The sequence below is a fragment of the Drosophila arizonae genome, chromosome X, assembly GCF_054131065.1.
Source record: "Drosophila arizonae isolate 15081-1271.41 chromosome X, UAZ_ARI_1.0, whole genome shotgun sequence".
Taxonomy (NCBI): Eukaryota; Metazoa; Arthropoda; class Insecta; order Diptera; family Drosophilidae; genus Drosophila; species Drosophila arizonae.
Genome location: NC_142927.1, coordinates 21,433,877 through 21,459,854, shown reverse-complemented (window position 1 = coordinate 21,459,854; position 25,978 = coordinate 21,433,877). Strand labels below are relative to the sequence as shown.

The window sequence follows — 25,978 nt, the reverse complement described above, 5'->3', positions numbered from 1 at the left end:
GAAAAAAAAAATGAAGTGAAATTTACTTTGACATATTTTTGTGCTTAGCAAAGCAAATACTTTCATTATTTTTGCTGTTGGCATTAAGTTTCTTGCATTGTTGTTGTTCCAGCCGCTGGCCATGTGCTACGTAATCACACACAGACACACGCACACTGGCATGCTGAGCCACTTGCCTCTGAGCTGCATTTGAGTGGCTCAAAACATTTGTGGTCACGCCCACAAAACAGAACACAAAGCGAGCCGAGCAGGAGGTGGAATATGCTGCATATACTATGCTATATTATATATACATATACATACATATATATTAGTATGTATATATATGAAGATGGCCAACGTGGACAGAAGCGGTATTTCGTACACATTTCGGACAGCAGGACAAAGAGACAGACACAGAGACAGAAACAGAGACAGGGATAGAGACAGGCACAGGGACGTGGCTAAGGGGTCACTATATAAGCACAATATGCGGGAGCGGTATTTCGATAAACGCCACTGGACCAGCCAAGCCCAACCAGTGAAGGAGGGGAGGGTGAAGGGGAGGTGAGTAGGGGGGACGTTGTTTTGGGGCGCTGTCACGTTAGTTGTGGAATTTGTAATTTTTGCTCAAAACAATTTTATATGGCAGCGCTTGGTAGACTGAAACTGATTGTAGATACGACACGCTCCTTTGACTCAGCGACCCAGCAACCGAGCGACCGAACGACCGAGCGACCGAGCGACCGTCCGACAGACTCACTTTCTTTGTTATCTGTATGTGTATGTGTGTGTGTGTGTACATATGTAAAAGCATAAGATTGTGTTGTGTCGCGTCTTCTTTTTGCCGGAGTTCATGACACAATTTCAACAGCGATACGCTTAAATAGACTTTTATTTATGTTACGCCCCCCTACCACCTACCAGAGCCATGCCCAAAGATACGCCCACATGCCCATAGTTCGGTGTAATCAATTTCTCTTGTGTAAACTTTAACAAAATCTATACATATATATATATATATATATATATATATATATATATATATATATATATATATATATATATATATATATATGTTTGTATATGTAGACATCGACTTGAGCGACAAAATAATATAACATCTTGATTTTTTTGTTTCCTTTTTTTTTTTTTTTTTTTTGTGACTGATGGTTTTTAGTTTGAGGTGTTTAAAAAAAATACAAAAAAAAGTAATATTTGATACAAATAGTATATCAGTATATATGAAGGGCAAATATACATATATGTCGTTATACATGTATTTCCTTTTTATATACATTTTTTAAATTTCTTTGTTTTTTTGTTTTTTGTTTTTTTTTTTTTTTTTTTTTTTTTTTTTTTGAACAAGATTTAGATATATACATATATACATACATATATATATTTGCTATAAGTTAGAAGCCTTTTGGTTACCAGTAGACCTCAGATATAGATAGTTATAAACTGCTATAGATAGCTAGGATCTGAAATTAGGCTTGTATAGAGCACATGAACAGCGAAGCAATTGCGGACTGAAAGGATGTCCAACTGTGAGGCTCGCTGGGCAGCCGAGAAGTAAGTGCTGCCACTTACCTGAGGCTTAATTTTGATAGCCATTGTCATTATGACTCGGCCATAAAAAGGATAAACTATGAAATGATCAGAGGCGTGGACTGAGAGGCGGAGCGACCCTTAACAGCAATTGAGCACTTTATAGCTCAATAATACGCCCAATGGAAGCATGTAGAAGGTCATACCCTAGGTGAATGAGGTATAGAAGGTATATAAGGTATATCAAGTATATATAGTGTATATATTGTATATATATGTATATATTGTATTATGTTTATAAGGTGTATTAAGTATACAACCTTTGTATACAGCCTTGTACGAGCGATGTTATAGTCTAGGCACAATCGATAGTATCGGTTGATATTCAGCTTAACGATAGATCGATGAATTTGATTCAATTTAAATATTTCGTAGCATCACTGACCAGAGAACACATAGACTAGACATGTAGTACAAAGTTTTTCAACACCGAAAAATCTGACTCATAGGGCCTATCAAATTCGTATTTGCTCGGCTCTTCACTTTTTAGGTTCGGGCTACGAAAATATGCGAAGGTACAATCATTCCGCTTCATGCGCTCGACCGAGATGGTCAAATGTTGAATAAAAGATGCCTCTATGCTCAATTTTTGTTCTTGCTCTCTCGCTCTCTCTGCTCTCTGCTCTCTCAATATGTATATGTATGTATGCATGTGAGCACAAGCAGCAGCTCACGAAAATTGAAATTTCTTCGCGTTAGACTGCCGTTTCTTCCCTTACGTGAAGTGTATTCCGAACTCTTCAAGCCGTTTGCCATGCGTTTTCGTTATTATTTGTGGGAAGGGTATGAAAGCGTTGGTGCGCATAATGAAAATGTTTTCGCGATTAGCATGCATACACACTCTCGCTTGCTACATGTACTATGAGCATTTGTATGCCTGTGTGCGAAGCTCTTGCCGCCTGTAGCAAGATGCGCGCTTATATTTAAATAGCGGACTAACTAAAGTGACAGGTGCACTTCCCATTACTTTTGATACGTTTTTTTACTTGCGTGCACCTGTATATGTATGTACATATATGAACGGGTGCAGGGGATCGAAAATTTATTGAATTATAAATTTATTGAATTATCTTGTTAATTTTATTAAATTATCCTTGTTTTTATTGATTTCTTTATATTAAATTTAATGTTTTCTATTTTTATATTTATTAAATTAGTGATATAATATTACCCAGATTCCTATTTAAAACAATTGTTTTTATGAATTGTTAATAGAAAATAAAAGGTACTTAAATACAAGCTCTTCAATTAAAACCCAAAATCGTTCACACCATTAAAAGTTGAGGTAGGCACACGCCAATGTTCATCTCCCAAGCATACAAACAAAGATATACACACACGCACATGTAAAGGCACATAGGCATACAAATGCTTCTACAAGTGATATCCCATAATTGTGAACAGCACATCCCATGCGTACACACAGTCAAATGTATATACATACATACATATGTATGTGAGCACTTCACAAGATCGACCAAATGCAAATGCTAGGATTTCAAATTGCTATAGCCAGCAAGGGCTTTGCACACAGGCATACAAATGCTCATAGTACATGTAGCAAGGGACAGTGTATGTGTGCATGCTCGTCGCGAAAACATTTTCATTATGCGCACCAACGCTTTCATACTCTTCCCACAAATAATAACGCAAACGCATGGCAAACGGTTTGAAAAGTTCGGTATACTCTTCGCTCAGAAGGGAAGACATGGGTTCTTGTTGCGAAGAAATTTCAATTCTTGTGAGCGCTACTTGTGCTCACATGCAGTACATAGTACATGTAGCAAGGGACAGTGTGTGTGTGCATGCTCGTCGCGAAAACATTTTCATTATGCGCACCAACCCTTTTATACCCTTCCCACAAATAATAACGAAAACACATGGCAAACGGTTTGAAAAGTTCGGTATACTCTTCACACATAAGGGAAGGCATGGGTTATTGCTGCGAAGAAATTTCAATTTTCGTGAGCTGCTGCTTGTGCTCACAATGTGAGCCTCACATGTATACATACATATACACATTCGAGAGAGCAGAGAGCATCGAGAGAGAGAGAAAGAGCAAGGGAAACATTGAGCATAGAGGGATCTTTTGTTCAAAAGTTGACCATCTCGGTCGAGCGCATGAAGCGAAATGATTGTGCGTTCGTATTTTTTCGTAGCTCGAACCTAAAAGTAAGGAGCCGAGCGAGTCCAAAGCTGTCTGGGGTGCTAAAGCCTCAAAAAAAGCGTGCAAAAAGCTTTCCACTAGTTGTCTAGTCTATGTGTTCTCTGGTTAGTGATTCCAGGTAACATCTATAGGGTTCGTTAAGAGTTGCCTCGATAGATACGCTTAACTAAAAGATATTTTATATATGTACGCATATCGACCATAGTAGAAATGAATTAGCTCGTATATCATATAGAAATCTCAATTTTTCTTTCTCCCTCTCTCTCTCTCTCTCTTCCTCTCTCTCTTTAATTTACCTCCACGCTTGAATCTACTTTAACTAATTTCAAGTAATTTTGAAGTCTTCTCCTTTAAGCCTTTTCTCCTTCGAAGCTGAAACGAAGCAACTTCGGGAGCAAATTCCAAAGTTAATTGTTCAGCCGTTCGACCTCATTTCTCTATTTCTGTCCCAGTCGCGATTTGTCAAGTCAAGCGGCATCATTAGGGGAACATCGTCATCAATATACGGTTACATGACTCGGGGCTTGAGTTTGGCTTATGATGCTCCTCTGCTTCCCCTTGCCCAGCTCCAACTAGTAGTACTTTATTATGCTTCAACTTCCAAGTTCCAAGTTGCCTGTTATTGCTGTTGCTGTTGCTGTTGCTGTTGTTATTATTGTTATTGGCATTGTTGTTGTTGTTGTTGTTGGTGTAGTTCCTATTGTTGTTGTAGCTGCTTTCATTGGTACGATATAAAAGGCTACCGAAACTCTTGGCCGCTCGTAAATTTTGCGAAATAAAATGGCAATAAAACAAGCCATATTCTTATGCTCTTGTGTTTTTCGTACATTTGGCAATTATTTGATTACTTTAGCCCGAAAATTTATTAGCTAAACAAACATTGAAATTCATACACGCACACATACACACAGAGTCACACACAGACAAGCTTTGGCGAGTGTTAAAGCACGTTTCCTTGCTTAGATAGAGACGACAACACCACATGAGACACAGAGTGAAAGAGAAAGAGCGAGTGAGTGAGAGAGAGAGAGAGAGAAAGAGAGAGAGCAGCTCTTGGTAAATATTAAATTAATCAAGTTTCATTTTTCGGGTTTAATTATTCGTGTAGATGATGTTTGCGACACACACACACAAACACACAGCTGGTCTATTTGCCAAATCTTTATCACTTCAATCTACACACCCACACACATGGATGTTGGTTGTGTGTAGACACAAGGCACACCTAGGCACCTACGCATAGCGCCTGAAATTATGCAATCCAATGTGCCTCTGAATAATTACACAGCCGTGCACCGTCAACATTCATCAGCGGCGCACAGAAAATATTGTTTGTTCAACACGAACGCGCCGCACTGCAAACTGTCAACTGTCGCTTGCACCTTGGCCAGGACATAGGGCAGGCGGGAAGGCTTCCGATTGGAATTACCCAGTAAAGCAGAGTCACATAGGGTGGATAGAGAGGCAGAGTGAGACAGCGAGCGAGGGAGAGAGATGGAGACAGAGCGAATGGGAGACCGGGCTTTAAAGTGTTAAAGAAGGAGAGAGCTAGGGATTCTAATCCCTAGTCTCCTAATATATCGAGTGATAGAACAAAAAAAACGAAAGACAGAGAGAGAGAGACAGAGAGAGAGAGAGAGAGAGAGAGAGACAGAGAGAGAGAGAAAGAGAGAGAGAGAGAGAGAGGGAGAATAAAATATAAAAAGTGGGAGAGAGGGAGACAGACAGAGTGAGAGAGACTGAAAAAGTGGGAGAGCGAAAAAGAGAAGGAAAAAAGAGTGAGATCGAAAAACTAAGTGAGATAGAGTATCAAGAAGAAAAGAAATGAGAGCAAGAGAGAGAGAGAGAGAGAGAAGGAGAGATTGAGACATAGTGGGTACAGAGCAGCATAGAAAATAGAGAGTCGTAGAAGCAGAAAGGGAGCAAGAGAGAGAGTTGGATGTGAGGGAGAGGGACAGAGCACATAGAATTAGAGAATTAGAGAGAACAAAAAATTAAGGAGAGAGTGCGACAAATAGGCAGAAAACTGAAGATGATGATGAAAAAGATGAAGAGAGAGAGAGAGAGAGAGAGAGAGAGTAACAGACGCAAAGGCAAGGACAGATGCAAAAGCAGAGAGAGAAAGGGAGAGCTAGAATCAGAGCGAAAAATAGACCAAAGGAGAACGATAAATTGACTTATGCGAAATATGAAGTGAACGGAACCTTTACCAACATACAACAACCTCACCTTCCCTATATTAACCTCACTTTCCCTATATCATATAACTCCTACTCTACCTCGAGCAAAATAACAATGCCATGTCGCTCGAGCTAGAGAATGAGTCCAATCTTCATCTCAGAGCAGTGCTGCTTGCTCAGGTATTGCGCCTGCCCCAACTACAAATGTGGAGAGCATTCCAAGCAGAGCACATGCGAGGCCTTGCCTTGCTGTATGCTCACACTAAGATAGCCTAGCAAACACTTGATCACATTAGGAGAGTATCAGGAGATGAGGATGCTTGAGCCTCGACAACTTGAATAGGTTCTGGGCCAACATGGCTGAGAGCATTAGGAATCCACTCTGATCCCATTAATCTGCAGCTGCAATTGCCTCGCTCCGGGATTGTCAAAGTGGAAAGGCAAATGTGCGGCTTGTCAGCTGCTTTGGTCGGCAATTTTGGGGATAAGCCTGTTGTGGTATGTGGCCTGGGCATGCGAAGGAGCTAAGTCCAATAATTGGGTATGTCAATATGTTAAAAATGTTGAGAGGGCGAGCAGGGGCGAAGGCAGGACCGCAGCGAATCAGAGAAACGTGGATAATGCGATTTCAATGGCCATATGCGATTAACATATTAAAATACACTTTGTTGTATTAGAGCCTAAGCCGGAGAGGACATGACCGGGAATGCCGGAAAAATCGTTGGCATTGTCAATCCTTTTCGCACAGAGGTCCGCCGAAAGGGCCCAGCAGTGCTCAGCGGGGGGCTGGACCAAGTCAGATTAGGCTCAGGCAAATCATCAACACATCATCAAGGACAGATGCAGATAAAAGCCAAGCACTAGCCACAGCGGAGCAACAGACTGGAGGGCATGGAGGCGAAGGAGCAGCAGCTGGAGCTGGAGCGCAAGTCCAAGAAATTGGAATGCTCTTGGAGTATCTGGTAAATGGGCTGCTAAGACACAGCCACGCCGAATTGAATCAATAAAATTCAAATTAGTTTTGGGTAATCATTGTGGAGGACTCGGCTCACGCGCCAAGCTCCAGCTCTGCCGCTCTGTGTGCGTGTGTATGTTGTATGTGTGTGTTGTTGTGTGTGAACAGGGGTTCAATCATTTATCCATTTCAGTGGTGGGCCATTGCAAAAAGGATCCAAATTGATACCGTGCAGCTTAGCCTAGCGCCGCACCACCACGCCCCGTTCAGCATGTTTCGCACCACCAAAGTTTGGAGCAAAGTGTTTGCAGGCCTAATCCAGTTGAGCAGCCAGTGAAAGGAAAACCCCAAACACAATGGACAGACAGACGGACGGACAGACCGACCCGAAGTCGGCGCCTCGAATTCGACTTTGCTTGTTGTCTAGGCAAATCAAATTAGAATCAAGTAATTTTGCCATGATTCCCAACGTTTGACCGCAAGCTCAATTAAATTACCAACTTCAGAAGGAGCAGAGCGAATGACACAAGTAAATACGAGGCCAAGTCGACGCAGCAATACTCTATAGACTCTCCATAGTATAGGGTATACAACTAGAGTTGAAGTTCACTTTCAATTTGCGAGCTAACACACATAGAGAACTTGAATATTATTTCCTCAGTTGAGCAGCGAGACAATATTCCCAGATGGGTGCTCGGGTCCTGTGGCATATTAGTGGACCGCTGCCAATCCGTTTGCCGCGTCATTTCATCTCACTGCGCTCTATCATCGCTCGTCCTGGCGCTTCGTTGGGGGCTTTTTCGGCGATTTGCATTTCCCCAAGGAAACGGGCAACCGTAAACCAAGCATCTAACACTTCTCGTGCTCGTTCTCTGTCTCTCCCTCTCCCTCTCCCTCTCTCTCTCCCTCTCTCTCTCTCTCTCTCTCTCTCTCTCTCTCTCTCTCTCTGTCACACATTCTATTTGGTACTTCCTTTCGGTTGTCTGCTCAGCTCCAGAGCTTTTATCCTTTAGCTAGTTTGTGGGTCATGCTTGGCGGCTAAGGCGTTAAGTGTCTTGGATTTATTATTAGATTTGTCTTTGTTTATGTGCTTGCGCGCAAGTGTGTGTGTGTTTGTGTGCGTGTGTGTGTGTGTGTGTGGCCTATCCACGGGATATGTGTATGTGCTTTGACGCTTGTTGTATTTGCTGGCTGGCAAAATCTCAACAACTGCACGACTTGGCCTGGCAGGGCATCCTTAGTTAAAGCTGGATTCGCTCCTCTCAACTCCGCCAGACGCTGCCAAGCAACTCCCCAGCTACTTTGCTCTCCCTCCCTCTCTCCCTCTCACTCTCATTCTCCCTGTCTCTCTCATACCTTGTGCTAATGTGGTTTGTTAGTTTTTGGCTGCCATTAAAAGGCTTTGCTATGGGATTTGTGTACGTGTTGAAATTAACAAACTTTTCACACACACACACACACTCACACATATAGACATTGTCCTGTCGCCTCACATTGGCAGCTGTATAATAATCAATTTAGGTGAAAATTGGAAAAACAGCTTAAAGCCATAAAACGTTTCGTTTGCTTAGCATGCAAACTCGGCCACGCCCACTGCGCCTACAACTACAAATTTGTCACCTGCGCCTAATGGCCAGCGCATTCAATATTTAAAGATCTAAATGCAAAGCTTCAAACGGTTAAATTGTTTATTTATAAATATATTTACATACATACATTTATGCATACATTTATTTCTATATGAAAATACATATAAAATACATCTCTGTTTATATGCGCTTGGGCTCCGGCTTACGTTAAACAATTAAGTTTGCAAAGCGATTAGTTTATTGTCCCCAAGCACACAATTAATTAATAGGAATTAGTGAAGCGTTTGACTTGATTAGCCCCTGTTTCGAACCGAAGGTAAACATTGTTGTTTCATTTAATTCGAGCTTCATGCATATATTGTACAAATATGGGTACACATTTATTTAACTGTGGTGGTTAAAAAATCAATTAAAACATTAGTTTAGAATAATCACTTGATATTCTAGCCTCTTTATAGATATACGTCGAGTACTTGGTTTGATTAACAGAGTTATTGATGCCAAATGAAATTGCTAAGCTATTAATATTAAGGTAAAGAGAGAGAGAGAGAGAGATAGAGGGAGAGAGTGAGAGAGAGAGAGTAACTGATGCCATGCAGAGAGTCATAAATGAGTGAGTTTGACTGAGTGACTCATTGACTCATTGCCTTGAGCTGCTTTTGAATCATCAAAAGGAAAATGAATCAACTCAATTCGTGAATCAACTCAATTATCTCATGTAGCGGATTTGTATACTTGTATACAATATGTATTATAAAATAAATTTATGAATGCATATTAAATAACTTATATATTGTATATAAAATAAGCAAAAACTGAGATCAGTCAGTGAGCTGGGATTTTCAAACTACCCAACTAAACCAATTAGCTACAGACTAACCCAACTTCTTTTTTTAAAGCAAGCGAACTTAAACTTCAGCTGTATAAAAAAACAAAGTTGATTAATCTATTTGATAATATTTATGTGCATATAAATCTAGCATATTTAATATACAGATATATGTATATAGGGCGGAACACTCCAAGCGTAACCTATTCAAACGTCATGTATTTAGTTATGAATATATTATAGAAAAAACGTCACGTATTTTGTTATGAATATATAATATAACATATTTTAAAATATACAGGCTGCAAATAATTAAAAATATATATATACATACATATACATATATGTATAATAAAAAATAAAAAAATCGGAATCAACTCACTTTTGATGGATAAAAAGATATAAGGGGTGGGTACTCGAAGTGCAACCTATACAAAAACTACAAATTTGGTCTGATAAATGCTATAAAAAATATTTTAAAATGCAGCCTATTTAAAAATAATAATATTGATAAAAAAAAAAAAATTAAAAAAAAAATAATAATAATAATAACAATAATAATAATAATAACAATAATAATTCAGCTTTTTGCAGCATTTCTTCTCCTTTCTACAGTCTTTTTCAGCATTTCTTCAAGGCTTGGGCATATTTTTTACTATGAATCTGGCGCTCTAATATAAGATTATATATAATATTATATATATATATGTACATATACAGAATTTATCTGATGCTGTTCTTACATATTTCTCAGCGATTGTACAATATTTCTTCCATCAATAGATTTTGGCCTTAAAATTAGTTAACCTTTCAATATTCTCTCCTGCTCTTTTGATATATATATATATATATATATATATATATATATATATATATATTTTTTTTTTTTTTTTCTTTTTAGCTAGGATCTTCCAAGTGATTTGTTGGGTGTCGCAGCTGCTGGCCACATCTCGGCTGTCGCCGTGTATTGCCGGCTTAGCTGCCTTTGATATTTGTTAAAAGGTATTTGAAGATTTGTAATAACAAAATGGTTTCAGCCAAACGCCCCACCTACAGCCCCGACGCCCCGCTCACTCACACACACATACATATAAGCCCTGCTGCTGGCATTGTCTGTCTGTGTTTCGGCAGCGGTTTATTTTTATAGTTATTACACTCTTTGCTTTGGTGCATTGATGTGTTGTTGTTGTTGCTGCTGCTGATGTGCGGTTGGTTGTGGCTGTCTTTATTGTGTCACGCTAGCGATTCAACTCTTGCCTCAATGCGTGCGTCTGTCCTTATCCCCCTTGATCTCCCTCTCTCTCCCTCTCTCCCACTCGCTCTCTTTATGCCTTTTCCCATGGTGTTCTTGGCCCCATCTGAAGTCACCTTATTGTTCTCTTGGCTTAGTCACAGCCGTCTCCATGCTGGCTGACATGCCACACCCTGCACTCATTGTAGGCGCTGGGAGCTCGACCCCGGAATGTATCTGCTGCTATTATATAATATCTAAATTCTCTCAATTGCCCAAGAATCTCGTTTTGCTTTCTGCTTCATTCAGCTGCATTTCTTGCTGGTTCTCAAGTCCAGGGTATCTACTAGTCGTGCACAATCCTACTCGTCGTGCTGTCTCTGTTTTTTTTTCCTTTCTTCTTTTTTTTTTTTTTTTTTGCAGCTCTCTGTTATGCTCCATGTGCCTGCCTGCCTTTGCCGCTGCTTTTATGTGCTCTCAGTTTTAAAAGGATTAAGCTGTCGTTAGATTTCTGTTTCTTTCTCGGCCCTCCGTCAGCCTCGTCTCTCTGTCTCCCCCGTCCCTCGCCGCCTCCTTGGCTGGCCAAGCGGCGTGTTTGCTGTGCCTTAATGCCGACATGTCTGACTTGCTGGTGGAGCATCCTCGTCTCGACTTTCAGCATCGATTAGCCATAAAACGCTGCAGCCGGCTCAAGTGCCGCAAATGGTAGCGAGTCGCCATTCGCCAGTCGCCAGTCACCAGTTGCCATCGGTTCCTGCCGCAGGCGCAGCAACTTTTAAGGCCAGCCTGTGGCAGCTGGCAACGGCTATAGGGCTATATATATATGGGCTATATGGCTATATGGCTATATGGTAAGTGGCAAATGAAAAGCCGTGCAGTCAAAAACTCAACAATCAATCGAGCGAGCGCTTCTCTCTTTTATTAAAGGGATTACGCTGAGCCCTACTTGAATGTATGTGTGAGGCATAACTGAGGATTTTCCATCAGTTAAGAGCAACTGGCGTTAGTTAGTTCCCATACTCTAGAGATCAACACTGGAATAACATATATGTTACGGCTCTGAGGCAAGCAGGATTAAGGATTCTCATTGAAGTTGCTTTGTTTTGATGTCCCAAGGAAGGCAAATAAGGACAAAGCTGAGCCTTTTAATTCATTTCAAATTGCAATTAGACTTATTTATTTAGCTAATATTCTGATGATGGCAAACAAAATTAGCAAACGATTATTGAGTCATATGATTAATTTAAGCTTTGCGATAAATAATCGAATAATCCATAATTTCTGTTAATCGACGATATATAATCGGGATGTGATTAATTTATATTAATCGACAAACAATAATCGATTAATCCTTAATTTAAATTTGGATTTGAATTTGAAATAACAATAATCGATTAATGAATAATTTCAGTTAATCGACGAACAATAATCGATTAATCCAAAATTTCAGTTAATCGACGATATATAATCGGTATGTGATTAATTTATATTAATCGACAAATAATAATCGATTAATCCTTAATTTTTTAAATTAATCGAGTAAAATAATCGAGTAATTTTTAATTTCAAGAAATCGACCAGAAATATTCGATTAATGATTTGTTTCAATTAAACCACGAGAATCGATTAATACTTAATTTTAAATAATTGGCCAACTATAATCGATAAGTACTTAATAATCGACTAGTTATTACTCAAATATATTGTTTTCTTTTTTTTTAAATATTTTTAAGATTTATAATTAAGTTATAAATACATATATATTATGTTATATATTATGAGAATTGAATGCAACTCATTTCGCCAATAATCGATTGAGTATTAATCGTGCCATGACTATATATAATATGTAATATATCCGCAAGTTAAATTTCTCAAAAAATTACAATTAGGAAATCTGCTTGTTTGCCCAAACAAACGAAATGAACCCAAAGTGAGAAGTCATGCAAAATCAAGACGTGTCTGGAATGCTGCTGCCTTGAGCCGGCCACAAAACCAGGAGCGAACAGGCCGCAGAGCCGCAGCTCGACGTGCCGCACGTTGGCCAGGCGAAAAGGTTAGTCGCCCATCAAACTCTAGCCTATGTGGCAAGGGGTGGGTGGCCATAAAAAATTCCTAAAAAATTTTAAGACCAGTTGGCCAAAAGCAAAGAGCAAAAAATTGAAGCCGGAATGAAGGCGAAGGACCGTCAGACCATTTTGGGCGTGGGGGAATGAGTGAGCATATTGTGCCGCTGCTCGTTTTGTGGTTTGGTCTTAAAGGGTTTTCCGTTGATGTGGCAGAAAGGTGGCCATCTGGCCGCCCGTGAGCCAGCTGAGCTAGATGCGTGGACATATGCGCACATATGAAACGTTTAATGGGCATTCGAATTCATTGCGTTGGCCAGGGCCATGGAACTAAATAACCAACAGGCTGACGCGCTGACGCGCTGGCCCTGGCCATTATCTATTGTCACTGCAGGGTAATGCCACGCACACACACATACGCACACACACACACATACGCACACAGGACACTTCAGTCTGGCAGCAAAGCAATTAGCCTTCTGCTCCTGGCCATCCAATCTGCCTTTAGCAACATGACTCGACTAAAACCAGGTGGAAGTATTAACCCGCTTTAGCCCCATGAGTGTGTGTGTGCGTGCATGTGAGTGTGTGTCTGAATTATAAACTATTGTTTACACAAAGCGGAAGTTCTTGCCCGTGTGACTGTTACATGCTTCATTAAATTATTCTTTATTAGCCCGACGGGAGTTGAATTTGAAGAAGTGCCCGGCCGGCTATAAAACTCTGCGTTTTCCATATGCAGACAGAGAGAGAGAGAGAGATAGAGAAAGAGAGAGAGAGAGAGAGAGAGAGAGCGAGAATCTCTAGTGTGAGTGTGTATATGGAGACATAGAGCATTGGCCCAGCTTGATTGGGACTGTGTGTGGCCGGGCTTTGGGGCTGGGTTTGTAACGAGAAATTTATGTTTTTTGTCAAGTGATAAAATTTTTCGCTTACTCTCGAAAGGGCTCGCACATAATTTGTGGCTATAAATTGAAAATTCAATTTCTTCAAGTCTTTTGATACAGCAGGAGAGCGAGAAAGTGTGTGTGAGAGAGAGAGAGAGAGAGAGGGGGAGAGGAGTGGGATGGACAGGCAGCTCACCTGACCAAGCAAATAACCCCTTTGACAGGGGTGTGCGTGCGTGTGTGTGTGTGTGTGTGTCAAGGCGGGGCTGTTTACGATTTGTTTGGGTTCGCATTTTGGCGACCCTTTCACATTCTCCGTTTCCGTTCGCTGTGCTTTTGAGCTTGAGCTGAGGCCCAGTTTGTTTAGGACATATGAAGCGGACGTGACGTGGCGGCCATTGTTGTGGCCTGCTCCTGCTGCTTCTCCTGCTGTTGCTGCTGCGGGCTGATAATTGGCGCCAGTGAAATGCAAATTGATCATTTCAGCTGGCTCTTTAATTAGTCAAAGTGGCAGCTGTGAGTGAGCCGAGGGCTAAATAAACAGCCGCCCCACAGCCTGACAACAATGCCCGAGACAGACACCCAAAAGGGCTGCCTAGAATCTCGCCCGATTAGCCATCTAAAGGCTAAAGGCCAGGCTATAGATAAACACGCGCCCGCATAAAACATAATACGCAGCATCTACTTGGATGCTTGATTTGCATTTATGCAGCGGCATCAAAAGATTTTCTGCTGATGCCGCAGAAACCTTGCAGCCGCCCATGCAACCCTTTCCGAACCGTACCGCACCGCCAGGCTCTGACCCAGTCCTAGGCACCCACAAAATACATATACACTATTCACCTTGAACAATTTTTCTTTTCTTTTTTGCTTTACCCCTTTGATACTTTTTGTTTGCTTTCTATTTTCCGCATTGATTGATTTGCTTTGATTTACGCCATCCAAAGCAGCAGCCAGAGGATGAAGCTCTTCAATCTCTATCTATAGCACCTTAAGGACAGCCGGCGAGAAAGAAAAACAAAATTAAACTGCTGACTACTAGAAATATGCTTACACCTAAGTGGACATAGGATTAGGCTCCTTGGCCTCGTCAACCCCACCCCCACCCCCACCCAGGCCAGCCCCCCAGCACATCATAGATCCGAGCAATCGGCTTGCTGGCAGCACTTGGCCGCCTCTGGCGCCGACTTTTTAATTAGCCCTGACATGGTTAACCTCTGTCTGAGTGGCCAGCGGCAGGAAATATCAAATTTGTACATTTCAAGTGGCCGTCGAGAGCAACAGGACAGTGACATTGTTCCAGTTGCCAGTTGCCAGTTGCCAGTTGCCAGAGTCCTCAACTATCGCCATCTGTTAGCTACTGTTCAGGTACTACTCAAAGAGCTCAAGTATTCAATAGCCTAGATTCGGCTCAAACAAACTCAACATCAACTTGATAACTATGCCACTTGGCGACAAACTTTTGAGAGCCTCATCCCCCCCTCTGCACCCGCTTCTGTCGTCGGACTGACCCATTGCCACGTGCCAAATCAAGATATAGCAATCAAGATTTGTATAAACAAAGTGCAAGCAGTTGATCAATGAGCCGTCTTGCTGTAGTCGACGGTAGCCGGCTGAGAGATAGCCCAAATTTTGATTGCTCTACGGATTTAGCACAAGCTGCTTTAGATTCTAAGATCAACGTGTTAGTATATACGGACTGACCGACTTAAGGACGGACGGACTGACCAAGTGAAGAACGAACGGATGGATGAACACACAGAGAGACGGACGGACAGGCGAACAGACAGACAAACACACAGAGAGAGACGGACGGACAGGCGAACAGACAGACAAACACACAGAGAGAGACGGACGGACAGGCGAACAGACAGACAAACACACAGAGAGAGCCGAACGGACGAATGAATGGGAAGACGCACGGACAGACTAACGGAGAAAACACAGAGAGCCGAACGGACGGCCAGATAGACGGAAGAAAGAGCAGACAGACGATCGAACAGACAGCCTAACACATAGAGAGCCGGACGAGCTGACGGGCGGACGAATGGATGAGCAGACGTACAGACAGATTAACGGATAACAGGCAGAGACGCACACAGAGTGACAGACGGACTGACGGACGGAAGGATGGATGAGCGGGGGCACAGACAAATTGATGTACGAAAACGGAGAGAGCCGGACGGGAGGAGACATGCAGAAAGACAATCGGACTGACGGACAAACACAGAGAGAACCCTACGGATGGATGTTCGTAATAACACACAGACAGCCGGCTAGCTGACGGATCGAAAGACGCCTCAATTCGGCATGCTGAGCAGGAATCTAAATACTCGATGGGATTAGCCACGCCTCCAACTGCTTATTACACACCTTTAAACGAATCCATTTTCAATGGGCTCAGGCTATGCAAATCCTGCTAAATTTCAGGTTCCCCTCAGGCTTTTATTAAATTCCTCCTTCTTTATAAGACAATCTCAATAGAAATTAAAAGTAAATCAAATGAATGTAGAGTTATTAAGCAACTTAAGACGATGCAGAATAAAATTTCATATCAATATATATGCAAAATAATGTCTATATCTTGTGAAAAGAGGGTCTATTACAATAATGTTGTAATTATAAAGAGGATTAGCATACATTATATTGGCTGTCCGGCCTTTAGGCTCCAGTCTGTGCTACAATCGAAAATTGCCCCAAAGAGTATGCTATAAATTCAGCTGCCTTTAGTTAGGGGCTGAGCTGTTGAGTCTGTTTCATTTGGCTTGGGCCGAATTCTATTACCAATAATTGAAACTTAAGCATGTCATTAGCTTTGCTTTAGTTTGCTGCGAGTTCATAAAACAAGCCAACACACACACACACACAAGCAGTGCCACACATCGACATTAGCATGAATTTTTATCATTTATATGCATGGCAGGCGGCGCATGAAAGTCAGTTTTATGTGATGAGAGTGTTCACTTCATACGCAAATAAAAAAAGATGAGCAACGAATCGCTGATACCCTAACCGCAAGCCAATACAACAAACTGGCTAAAAGCAGCGACATGGCCATGGCTCTGGCTCTGTTCGAATCGCTTTGGCGAGGCTTTAAAGCATTTGCGAATTGCAGTCTTGGGCACTCGCAGCCATGGACTGTGGCTCTGATTGTGCTCCGTATAAGAGTCCGTGTCCGTGTCCGTGTCCGTGTCCGTGTTTGTGTCCGTGCTGCCGTCCATTTCCGCGCAAACGTATTCCAGCTGGCGTGACGTAATAGATTTTACGCGACCATAAACATTCATAAAACATTCTTGCGCGTAACTCACATAATTTCGTAATCTCACATGTTCTTTCATTAAATAATTCATTTAATTTGATTTCAGCTTCGGCTGCGCCTGCACATACACAGAATACAAGCATGCATACACATACATACATATTGATTAGATATGTAAGGCACATAAATATCCTATACTACACACACATACACACAAATCTTATATATATGTGTGTGTGTGTGTAGGCAACTGAGCCATAGGAATTGTCCAGCCCAATGGCTTTTATGTGCGCTGTCGAAATTTATTTGCAGCGCATTTAATGAAAATATATCCAGCATCATTCGAATTGATCTAATAAAGGCAGCCGCTTAATCTTGGCCCTGGACACAGCCACAAAGCAAAGGCCTTTTATGTAAATATGGATTATGCGTGCAGCGTTTGATGGCAGCTCCAGCAAATGTGAAACGGATTACGTCTGCAACTTTAATCAGGACTGCCAAAGGTTTGATTTTCTCCGCTTCCACAAAATGCTTGACATGTTTTGAATTGTTAATAAGCCAATTGCAAAATTCAGAAATTAAAAATCATTTTCTTTGGTATTTCCCAATTAAACATTCATCTTGATAGAGCTACAAATTTGAGAGGTTGATAATAAAAATAAGTTGCAGAAAATTGAGTGCAATTCTTCGGCAAGGGAAGAGCCCAACAAAAGTGTTGAATAGGCTCTGGGTAGAGTTGAGCATTTAATTGCTATTTATTTAGATGATAATATCAAATATAAAAAGTGAAAAAATAATTAAATGGGAAGATAAATAAATGCATGAATGAATAAGTTGAAGGCAATGAATAAAATAAATAAATATATGTATACAAAAAAATAGTTAATAATTAATTGAATAAAAAATAAATCGTCAAATAAATACAAATTATATTAAATATATAAAGCAATTGTATATAAAAATAAGTAAGCGAAAAAAAAAAAACAAATTGAGTAAGCAATAAATAAAAGAGGAAATACAGAATAAGTAATTAATAAATAAGTCAGGACAAAAAAAAAAATATAAATAAATAAATAAATAAATCAGTCGAAAATAAATATGTAAGTGAATAATTAAACACATAAATAAGTATGTACATAAATAAATAAATAAATAAGTAGAATTTTAAGTTAATAAATAATAATTAGCAACGAAAAAAAATAAGTATATGATATAAATAAAATATATGAAAACTAATTAAATATATATTAAATATATAATAAATAAATCAGTCAAATACAAATTAGTATGTAAATATAAATAATTAGCTAAATAAACACGACAAAAAAATACAATTGGAAATAAATAAATAAATAAATTAATACCAAATCATTAAAAAAAAAAAAATTAAGTAAATTTAATAAGTAAGTATATAAATAAATAAATAAACAAACTAAAAGATAAATAATTAAATAAAAAAATTAATAATTAATAATTAATAATAAATTAATTAATTAATGAAGTATGTATATTAATAGCATATACAAATAAATACAAATTTAATTAATTAAATAAAAATATAAATAAAATAACTCAAATAGTGAGTAAATAAATACATAAAAGAAGCAATAATTAAATATGCAATAAATATTTATGTACTTTTCGTGAACAAATTTTATTTTATAGTATATTATATTTTCTTGATCTGAAATACAAGCTAGGCTGTTGCAGCCCTTTGTGTGCTCTTTTCTTTCTATTTGCAGCTGGGCGCATCTAGATTGATATGCATGAAAACTTCCCTATAAAAGAGCCTCATCTAATGCTACATCCACACGCAATAGCCTGGCAATATTTATAGCCAAACATGATGCATATAAGGCCGAACGAACTCTTCAATCGCTTCAGCTGGGGCAGGCAGAAGTGCAGCCACTAATGACTTTTGATGTCATATTTATCTAGCGACGGGCTCCATTTGCGCAACTCTTATTGCTGGAGAGCTATAATTAATCTCAAGTGTTTAATTCTACTTAAAGTAAACGGCAAACTTTTGGCGTGGCTTAAATAAACAAGAAAAGTCAGAGCGAACGCTATTTGCATTGTATGGAGGTGAGTTCCAAGTTCCAAGTTCCGAGCTCCGAGCTCTGAGTTCTGAGTAAGTGCTTCAACTCGCATCAAGCTGGCGCTCCCCACAGACACCGCCGACTTGGCCCTCTCGCAGCTGAGGCGCCGCGCCGTTTGATGTTCTATGGCCCGGGCGCATCTTTCTGCATCTTGATGTTTGTGGCAAAAGTCATCCAGTTGTCCATAATGTTAATTTCGCGTTATTCTTTTCAATTTGAGCAGACATCTGCGCCGCAGACAGTGCCTAAGACCAGGATGTTCATATGCAGATTATGCCCAAAGAGTTGTGAAAGAGCCCGTGCCGCCCCCATTTCGGTGGCGCCTCCTGCGTCTTTCATGCGATGCAAGACATGCCCGAAATTCATAGAAAACTCTGCGCATTTTAATTTCCCCCAACCACACCCCCACTGCCCAAAGGACGTGCGGGACGTGGCACAGAATTGAAAGAGTTTTTTTCTTTCTTTTTTTTTTTGTACCTCATGATGCACTTTCAAGACGGCAGGCAGGAGGCGGACGGCAGACGAGGACGACTAACGGCTGGGGTTAAGTGTAAAAATAATGGCTTGCCACTGCAAGAAAAATGGTAAGCAAAAGTTTTTAACTACGTGCCGAGGCAGTCAGGCAGTAAGCCAGCCGGGCAACCGGTAAGCCGGGCAGCCGGGCAGCCAGGATTCACTTTGGCTTTAGAAATGCTTTTGGCCCAGTTTGCAACACGTTTGTTTCAAATTCAGCTGCCATCTATGCGTTCGTGAATAGTTTTTGGACAGCGCGTGGCAGCATCTAATGGCCACGCCCCCGTCCACTCTAGCGCCCCCTGCTGCCAAAGACAATGCCAGCTAAGGCATGTGGACGATTTTCATGGCAGCAAAGAATTTGATTATGCAACAATAAATCTTTGGTTCATTTGGCAAGAGCTCTGGCAAATGATGTTCGCAGCGTATGCACCTGTGTGGTATTTGGGGCGCCAGTGCAGTGCAGTGGGCGAGGCTTAGTGGGCGGCTCACGTGAAATTAGCATGGGAAAATATTTGTCAAAGATTTGCGCAAAATTATGCGCAGTGTTTGCGCAAAAATACACGAGCCGAAACTTTTCACAATTTTAATTTAAATTTTTCCACCGAGTTTGCTCGCACACACACACACACACACACATGGCTATACAGGTGTGTGTGTGTGTGTGAGTGTTTGTGTGGCCAGAAAAGTTTGCTGACTGAAAATATTTGGGAGGGAAAACAAAAATGATGTTGCATCACAGACTAAAGCGCTTCAAAAATTTTGCAAATTTCCAAACTTGTTTGCCAAGTTTCGCCTCATGCAGGGAAAGTCAAAGTGAGAGAGACAGAGAGAGAGAGAGAGAGAGAGGGCTAGAGAGTCAGAGAGAGAGAGAGAGAGTGAGCGAGAAGATAATTTTTGTTTTTAGTATTTTTATCCTTGTTTTGATAAGCTATTTACATAAGCTGATGTGCGAGCACAGGCATGTTATATGAGCCAAGTTTGCGTTAGCGGCCGAAAGAAAAACAGTTTTGGAGTCAGAGTAAGCCGGGTCAGTCGTCACTCGTTGTCCTTGTTTGAATGTGCCGAAATTGCTGGGCCGCTCGCCAAGTCAGCAGCCTGAAATGTGCGACGGATTAACGCACAACAAATGCCAGTCGAGTGTGTGTGTGTGTGTGTGTGTGTATAGGTAGTGGTTCGAGCAATTCTAATCGCTGCCTCGCAGCGGGTTTGGCATTGCAAACGGCACAGCCTGGCCGAGCCGGGCCAATGATGACCAGGCGGTGGTTCGATGGTTCGGCGGGTGGGTGGGTGGTTGGTTGACTTTCAGCTGCCAGTGTTTGGTGGTGAGTGGTGTACAATTACGTCGCATAAGCAATGCGTTTTTTATGGCGCTAGCGATTATGGGCCGACAACAACAATAGCAGCAATAACAACAGCAGATAAGCCAACCGGGCGTATACTTGACGTTTGATGCCGGCCATAAATAAGTTCGTACTGCAGACCAAGTACATAGAGGAAGAACACATACATATGTATACATATATTTGTGTATACACATGTGTGTGCGTGTGTGTGTGTATAAGAAAACAAACAAAGTGAAAAGCCTTCAGATTTGCATTGGAGTCACAGCGGCAATATTTCAGACATATAATATTATGTAACAAGATATTTCCTGACGATATTTAAATTGAATTAAGCGCATATTCTTTATATACTATGTATACATATATGTATTTATATGCTCATGTCAGAGAAAGTACTTACCCAAAAAAAAAGAAAGAAAAATCACACACACGCACAGTTATTTTATTGCCATCTATTGGTTGGAGGGAGACAGACTTTTATATGCGCTCACTGAAAGAGAAGAAAAGGGAGACATTGAAATTGACTTTGGGGATTAGTTAAAGAGTATATAAGGGCATACAGTATTAAAGTTAACAGATAGAGAAAGAGAGAGAGAGAGACAGAGGAACAAAAACTGATTTAAGCATAGACAGAGATGTTTTTTTTTTTTTTATAATCAGAATAATGTTTTACTTGCTATTTTTTTAATTTTCAATCTTTTTTGAATTATTAAAATTGATAAAATATGATAAGAATATAAAATAATTATTACTCATGAATTTTCATATAAAGATCGTATTTCCATAACTGTACGGGATGTGATATTATTTATATGCTGTTCTCATCACCAATTTTCATCAATTTTATTTTAAATTTTTATAATAAAATTTAAGATTAAATTATGTTTGATTTTTTTAATAAAAATTAATTTAAAAAAAAATATTTTTTTTTTATTTCTATATAAAAATTGATTTGATTTTTATAATACTCATCATCATCAATTTTATTTTCAATTTTTATAATAAAAATTAATTTAAAAAATTTTTTTTTCCATATAAAAAATTATTTGATTTTTATAATTAAAAATAATTTTTTTTATAGCTGCAAGAATAATTTTTATTTCTTAGTTTTTGTATCATATAAATTAATTTTTAAAATACCTAAAAATAATTTTTTTTTTGTTTTAATAGCTTTGAAATAATTTTAATTACTTAATTTTTTGTAGGCTCCAAAAATAAGTATTGTTTCTTATATTTTTATCATCTAAATTAATTAATTAGCTCCAATTATTCTTTCGATAAATATTATAAGAGTTAAGGCTTTTGGTTAAAAATCAAAGCATTTTACTCTCTTCCTCCCGCTCTCTCTCTCTCTCTGTCTCTCATCCTCATCTTCCCCCTCTCCCAATCTCTATCCCTCTCTTTATTAGTTTGGTTACATCACATATGAAGTACCCTATGTATGGTCTCCAACAGCTGTAACTGTGAAGAAGTCTATTCATTCCTATGTACACACACATACACACTCTATCAATGTGTGTAAGCTACTGCTGCTTAGTCACTGCTGTGGACCCCTTTTTTTCTCTTTTTTTTTTATTTGGTATCAATTCAATTGGCAGCTGAATTCGTGCTCAAGTCATTTGGCTTGAATCGATGACGGCGTCACAATTATTCATTGTGTTACACTGGCAGCTCACACATACACCCACGCACACACACATATATACACACATGCAGACAAATCTGTTTGCTTTGTTTGTTTGTTTGTTGCTTATTCTTGGCTTTGTCTTGTAATTTGCCTCAACTTTTGCTATGACTGCAGCTTGCGCAGTTTTCCCTCGCTCAGACTCATTCGATCTCTCTCTCTCTCTCTCTCTCACTCTCCCTCTGTCTCTTTTACTCATAGAATTTGACGTCTGGACCATTCTCGCAATTCGCATTCGCATTTGCGTCTGCGTTTGCGTTTGTGTTTGCGCTTGCCAATTGACAGTGAAAACTAACGAGACGGAAAAGTAAACGCACTGTGAGTAATATTAGTTTGTAATTTGATTTTATGACTGCTGCTGTTGTTGTTGCTGTTTGTATTGTTGTTGTTGTTGCTGTTGTAGTTGCTGCTGCCATTGTTGCTATTCGTTGCCTTGGGCAGCAAAGCGTTGCTTACAATTGAAGCGGCCTACAAATAGTCAACCGGAATGCTTATTTATTGTACGTAGTGTTTGGATAGGTGCACACACACACACACACACACACACCGTCTCTCTCCCACTCTCACCACATTACATATGTTTGCGCGTATTGTGGACCCGGCTCTGCTAACTGTTAACGCACTGACAATGGCTAATATGAATTAGCTCATTAAATGTTCAGCAGCCACGCGAATTAATTCTATTTCAGCCAAATATAAAGAGAAATTACATAGCTGAACAAGCAGAGCACAAAATTTAATTATCACAAATTTCCATGGATATGCACGTATGTACAAATACATATATATAAATACATACAAATATATTTAGAGTTCAATTAATTTCAAAAGTGTTGCAACACTTTTAAAGGCAGCTTCCTTTGAAGAACTCTTTCCTGAATATCTCAAAATAACTAGCACGACTTATACGATTTTCCCCTATAGATCCCTTATAAATAATAATACATATAATAATTCTAAAAATCGTATAATAATTTTTATACATCGTTCAGTTACTATTGGCAATTTTCAATCAAATAATCGAAAATAAATGTGAGCTTCAATCACAAATGTTTTGTGATGATATAGAAAATGATATAGAAAATAAAAATCAATAAGAGAGAACATGAAGTACGTTAAATGTGAAGTCAAAAGTTGTTCAAGCCGTTCTATCTTAAGTATTCAAGACATTTGCAACACTGAACACCCAAACATGTTTATATTTATCCGTTTGCTTTGTAGTTGCATTCCAAGACAGTTGTCAGCATTGATTACCTTTAATGAGGCTCGACTGTGTCAAGAACTTTCCCTTTCGCTCTTTATGTTTAAGTATCACTGACTCACTGACTCACTCACTCACTCCCTCTCTCTCTCTCTCTTTCTCTCTCTCTCTCTCTCTCTCTCATGCACTCTCTCACTCACTCACTCACCGACTCACTGATATGCAAATGATATTGTATTGTGTATGGCTATATAAAACTGATATCTGGCGCACTAATCTTAGATACAAACAATATATTCAAAAAGCGACCTAGATCCTTGCTCAACGTCGAATAACAACAACAAGCAGCAACAGCAACAACAACAACAATAACAATGAGGACTACAACTGCGATAATAATAACAATAGTAAAAGTGAATGCCAGCTCGAAGCAGAGCGGAAGGAACGTAGTGAGCGATGGCTTGTAATGTGCCAGGGCAGAGGCAATTGGGTAACAGTGGAAGAAGAAGCAGAAGCAGAAGCAGAAGCAGCCGCAGCAGAACCACCAGAGAAGGAGCACAGAGAAAGAGGCGGAAGGTAGGGGGGAGGGGGGGGGGAGTAGAGGGTGAGCAGTTAAAAGGGGAAACGTGCCTGGCTATGGTTGTGCGGCATAGATGATGAGGCACTCGTGACCAGGCAGAGCAGCCGACAGAAAGAGAGAAATAGAGAGAGAGCGCGATAGTTTATAGAAAGAATGAACGAGTGTCTATGAGTGTATGAGTGAGTGTCTATGTGTGCGAGTGTATCTATGTGTGTTGTGAACATTTTTAAAAATTACACTGAAATGGGCAAAATGCTCTTTGTTGTTTTTTTAATTTTTTGTTTGCTTTTTGTTTTGTCTTTTGCTTTGCCTGTCCCACAAAACAACATTTGAATGGCAAATATGAGTGCAAATAACTAGGCAAATGTCACAGCAAAGTGTGGAATACAAATCCGAAATGAAATGCCATTGCAGCGACTATAGCTGTAGGTATATATGTACAATATAAACATACATACAGTTATGTAAATATACATGTATTTCAGCATAAATTTATAGAGTGTGGATGTTTGTTGGACGAGTGATATATGTATGTATATCATGGTGTGATGGAGCAATGCTGCTGAGAGCTTATTCAGTTGATCTCTAATCTCTTAATTCACTCTCACACTTTTTTGTTACATTTATGAGTTCCCTCTTGCAATTTATGTATTTCAAGTTCTCTCTCGAAAAGCCTACAATACAAACCAAAGTCACTAATTTCAAGTTCATAAAAATTAGACCTGTAAACAAAAGTCTTCTGGAAATGTGGATTATGAGTGTGCATTAAATTGTCAGCTTGTCTCAGCGCATCCTGCTCAGACTTGTCAGCGAAGCTCAGTGGTACATGAGCAACAACAGATTCTTGTGCGAAGGCATATTAAGCAAACAATCAGCAACATAACAACTATACGCCCACGCCCAACAAACTCGTCAGAAGGCTCCGCAGAAGAAGACGCAATGGACTCAAGGGCATTTACTCATCACACTGGCTGAATGGCTTCATTTGCATGATTTACATATCAGTATTGAAATATTCCCTTGTTCTGGATAGAAGCCTTTTCTTTACAGAGACAAATAGGTCTAGTATGATCATATAATTGACATCGCTAGGACTGAAGCCCTAATTAACCTATGGCACAGATATCCTATTAGACAATAAGTGAATAGAGGTAATATCAATGTTAATCTATCGATACTTAACCATATTCATGGATGTAGGCTGACGAAAATAAGATGATCGAGAATACCTTAAACAGCGGCTGAAGAACGAGAACGAACTTTTAATGGAACGGAAATAACGTTAAAAATAAAAAAAAATAAGACTAGTAATGTCGAATTATAAAATACTATTTATTATTATTATTATAATTTTTCTAAAAATTATAAATTATAAAATTATAAAATACTATTTATTATTATAATTTTTTTTATTATTATTAATAATTAAAAGGACACTTCAATGACCAATCTCTATTAAATTTAATAAATAATATTCATGACTTATTATTCATTATTTTAGTATTATTTATTAATTTTAGGAATTGAGAGTAATAAATTGCCAATAGAAGTTTATCCTATTATTGAATTCGCCGCAAAAAATAATATAACTCTATTTACCCCACCCTTCTTTTTTTTTTTTTTTTTTTTTTTTTTTTTTTTTTTTTGTTTGTCCCGAACTCATTTTTTAATTTTTAATTTTGTATAACACTTTTTTTTATAACTATGTATTACTTGCAGTTCCTAAGTGAAAAGCTATTGATTTATATGGTAAAATTGTATTTGCTTAATCCACAATCATTCGAAGCTCCTGCTGCACTGCC

The 25,978-nt window shown here is 39.3% G+C and overlaps 1 protein-coding gene across 27 annotated transcripts in view; it reads right to left on the bottom strand.

The window, feature by feature from the left end:
- shakB (Innexin family member shaking B) overlaps positions 1 to 25,978 on the bottom strand; it is a 202,736-nt gene that overhangs the window by 74,387 nt on the left and 102,371 nt on the right. For all 27 annotated transcript variants that reach the window (XM_089475059.1, XM_089475073.1, XM_089475060.1 and 24 more), the window contains one exon: positions 21,112 to 21,201. The gene's annotated coding sequence lies outside the window, so the exon portion shown is untranslated. The remainder of the gene's footprint in view (positions 1 to 21,111; positions 21,202 to 25,978) is intronic.